Genomic DNA, 4,724 nt, shown 5'->3' with positions numbered 1-4,724 from the left:
GATCAGATCATTCTTACCTACATTGCCTGAATCCTTTACAAAAATACAGGATACAGCAGTTATAAATAAATATTGGTGATTAAACTTAGCTTACCCTGTATCCATCTGATCTCTTACCTTATTATACTGGAATAAATCATAGTTCCCCCCTCCCTTATTTTTTTAAAAAATATGGGTGCTTACTTGCACCTGATTGACCAACCTGCCCTAGCTTCATTTATACAAGGCCAAATGCTTGACACAAAACAACAACTATTGAACTGATTCAAACTCAGATGAATGGCCTCGTGGTCAAAGGCCACTTATCTCATTATTGGTCACCTCAAACATAGGATCCCTGGAGGCTTAGGCATGCAGTGATAATAACTGCATGCAGTTTATTCCTCAAACTGTGCCATGAATAGGGCTGGTACGTTCAGCCTCCTTGTTTATTCGTTTAAAAAGCATTGGATATGATTGGGAAAAAAACATCTATCCCAAATAAGAAAAGGGCCCCCTTTTTCTGCAGCTGTGAATGACCCATATAAGCTGCTGAGTCTTTCATTTGTCTTTATATCTCTGGACTCTATCTATTACAGGGCGATTTCCCCTAGCATTTAGCATCCATGCCAGAATTCTATTTCCATAAGTGATTTCCCAATGCAAATATGTGTTACGACTGCTTAAGGCTTTTCTTGTCCTTGTTTCTCACCACCGCCCTTCCACATCCAATGGGATTACATGCCATAACTGCTTCATTACTGAATATGTAAGTCTTTGTTCTTTACAATTCCTCCCCCGCAAAGCTTAGCCATCTTAACTGGCATCTATGGTAATTTGCACACCCACATTGCTTCCTGCTTCAGGGGTATGTTACAAAAAGGACCTTCCACGGTGGCAAAATTAGATGAATAATTGAATAATTCCCCAGGCAAGTGAAAGGTAACATTTCAGTAAATCAGATAGAAATGTATAGAAAAGCAAACTGTTATTATTACTAAGGAACAGGAAGAGATCTCTTCTGGGCACATGGGCTATTTTTAAGCTGCCCGCTTTCTCTTTTCAGCTGGATATCGTTGTCTAAAAAAATTCCATTATGATGAATAACCTGGGATACATCACTGGAGCTGTGGCATTCCAGATTTTCACCCACTGTCTTCTCATCTATTTTAGATGGATTTTGTTTTGCAGATTTTGAATGTATTTCATGTGTGTGTGTGTGTGTGTGTGTTTGTTTGTGTGTGTGTTGACCTCATGGTTGCTTTGACTGAAGCCTTATTTCCATACCTTCCTGCCCCTTTAAGCAAAGCTACAGCATTTTAAAAAAATATTTTAAAAAGTGTGGTGGTGATAAATCTATTGAGTGGGTGGCAAACCAAATCTGAAAAATGGCTGTGCAGCAAAAGCCCATGAGTATATGGTTCATTTATTGCAGAATCATAGAGTCGAAAGAAATTATTTGAATCACTAAGACCAAGACTGCTTTGTGCAGAAACCCATATTAAGGCCTCCCTGACAGATGGTTATTTTGCCTCTGCATCAGTGCATCCAGTGAAAGGAAGTCGACCATCTCTCTGGTAAACTACTCTTATTGCTAGAATTTAATTGGAATCTGCATCCTTGTAACTTAAATCCATTACTTCATCTCCTGCACTTTGAAACAAGAGAGAACAGGACTTGACCTTCTTCTATGTGACATTATTTCAGGTATTTGAAGAGTACTATCATATCCTTCAACTCTGTCAGTCTTCTTTTTCTCAAGACTAAGCACTCTCAGTTTCTCCCATTTTTCTGAAGAAAAATTTCTTGTCCCCTGCAAATCACTGGTATTTTCTTAATCTGTTCTGGGTTAAGATCTCTCATAAAGCCTAGAACTAGATACAGTACTTAGAAGACGCTGACCAAAGCAGATTGAAGTAAGACTACTTTTCCTGTGATTTTGAAACTGTTGATGAAGCCTAAAACTGTATTCATGGAAGTTTGCTCTCAGAAGCTAGAAGGGATACCTCTCTATTATCTTTCTTTTTCATTAAATTGTGGAGGTGAGATAAACCATTATGAGTTGCTAATGTTGTATACATTGAGCTTTAGCTTCTTTTATGGAATTTGCATGGCTTTTTAGAGAGAAAGAGAATACCATACTCTGTATAGTTTTTAAACCAGTTATGAAGCTCTTTGTCATGCAATCTACCCACATATAACTAGTGTACTAATCAGAATATCATGGAATGCTTAGTCAAATGTTTTGCTGCAATCAAAGTATAATACATGTATAATATTTGCAAATTTATTACATGATATGATTACCTCCAATATCAATTGCTCCTTCCAAATAGGTACTCTTGCAGTTTGATTTTTAAGAGTTATAACCTTTACAAAATATACAAAAGCCACTTAGTCTAGACTAAGGTCCTCAGTGTTTGGGTAGTGGAGGTGTGTATTCCTACTGGAATGTTGAGATCTTGTGGAGGTTTTTACAATTTGGCTGCTAGAAGGACAATCAATTTACACAGCATGAGGTTCCCAGAATACTGCCTGATAACCTTAGTAGTTCACTTCCTTCCAGGATGTTTGTACTATTCTTTTGCTAAAGAGTTGGACACATTTCCAAATTAAGCACTGATATGTTATCACCCCTTGGTATATTTCTAAGAAAGCTTTTGGTATGATGTTGAAAGTTGTCGTCTAGCTTTACAATATTCTAGGTTCTCATTTTAAATAGAAATAATAATTTGTAATGGGAAAAAAAGGATCTGGGATAGAGTGTGAAGGGCACCAAGGGAAATATCCTAAACAAGTCTTTGGCATGCAGGGAATATGAGTCCCTTTGCTGGAAATGCCAGATTTCATTCCAGCCTGTGATATGGCTTTGGACATTACTTCATGGAATCAAGGGGCTTTCAATAAGCTTCATCCAAGAAGGAAATGGCAGTTAGGAAAGTTACTAGTTGCATCCTATTCACTATTAGCCGAGTTGATAATTTAGGGGATGGAAACTTAAGTTGGGAGAAGCAGACACTGAAAATATGCAGTTGATTTGCATTATCAACAAAAATGTTTCAGGATATTATTATTATTATTAATAATAATAATAATAATAATAATAATAATAATAATAATAATAATAATAATAATAATAATAATAATAATAATAATAATAATAATAATAATAATAATAATAATAATAATAAAGTTGGAAGGGACCTTGGAGGTCATCGAGTCCAACCCCCCGCTCAGGCAGGAAACCCTATACCATTTCAGACAAATGGCTGTCCAGTCTCTTCTTAAAAACTTCCAGTGTTGGAGCATTCACCGCTTCTGGAGGCAGGTTGTTCCATTGGTTAATTGTTCTAATTGTCAGGAAGTTTCTCTTTAGTTCTAAGTTGCTTTTCTCCTTGATCAGTTTCCACCCATTGCTTCTCGTCCTGCCTTCAGGCGCCTTGGAGAATAGCTTGACTCCCTCTTCTTTGTGGCAGCCCCTGAGATATTGAAACACTGCTATCATGTCCCCCCTCATCCTTCTCTTCGTTAAACTAGACATACCCAATTCCAGCAGCCTTTCCTTATATGTTTTAGCCTCCAGTCCCCTAATCATCTTTGTTGCTCTTCTCTGTATTCTTTCTAGAGTCTCAGCATCTTTTTTACATCGCGGTGACCAAAACTGGATGCAGTATTCCAAGTGTGGCCTTACTAAGGCATTGTAAAGTGGTATTAATACTTCACGTGATCTTGATTCTCTCCCTCTGTTAATGCAGCCCAGCACTGTGTTGGCTTTTTTGGCAGCTGCAGCACACTGCTGGCTCATATTTAAGTGATTGTCCACTAGGACTCCGAGATCCCTCTCACAGTTACTACTATTGAGCAAGGTACCCCCTATACTATACCTGTACATTTGGATTTTCTTGCATAAATGTAGAACCTTACTTTTTTCACCATTGAATTTCATTTTGTTAGATAGCACCCAGTGTTCAAGTCTGTCCAGGTCCTCCTGTATCTTAAGCCTGTCTTCTGGAGTGTTGGCTATTCCTGCCAGCTTGGTGTCATCCGCAAATTTGATGAGTTCCCCATCTATCCCCTTGTCCAAATCATTGATGAAGATGTTGAAGAGCACTGGGCCTAGAACAGAGCCCTGGGGCACCCCACTACAAACTTCCCTCCATGTAGATGCGGTTCCATTGAGGACCACACGCTGAGTACGGCCGGTCAGCCAGCTATGAATCCATCTGGTGGTGATGCTGTCTAACCCACATTTTTCTATCTTATCGAGTAGTAGGTTGTGATCTACTTTATCAAATGCCTTACTGAAGTCCAAGTAAATTATAACCACAGCATGCCTCTGATCCACTAATTTTGTCACTTGGTCAAAGAATGTAATAAGGTTTGTCTGGCATGATCTATTTTTGACAAACCCATGTTGGCTTTTAGTAATGACTTTGTTTGCCTCTAGGTGTTCGCTGATTCATTGTTTGATTATCTTTTCCAGGATCTTCCCAGGTATTGAGGTCAGGCTGATAGGTCTGTAATTTCCTGGATTCATTTTTCCCCCTTTTTGAAGATGGGAACTACATCAGCTCTTTTCCAGTCCTCTGGTAGTTCCCCAGTGCTCCAAGATCTTTGAAAAATATAGTTCAGTGGTTCTGAGATCACATCTGCCAGTTCCTTGAGAACCTTGGGGTGTAATCCATCTGGTCCTGGTGATTTGAACTCGTCTAGGCTGGACAGGTGCTCACTTATCATTTTCTTGC

This window comes from Protobothrops mucrosquamatus, unplaced genomic scaffold (genome assembly GCF_001527695.2).
Source record: "Protobothrops mucrosquamatus isolate PMUCROS unplaced genomic scaffold, P.Mucros_1.0 scaffold2145, whole genome shotgun sequence".
NCBI lineage: Eukaryota > Metazoa > Chordata > Lepidosauria > Squamata > Viperidae > Protobothrops > Protobothrops mucrosquamatus.
Note: the sequence above shows the minus strand (reverse complement) of the source record.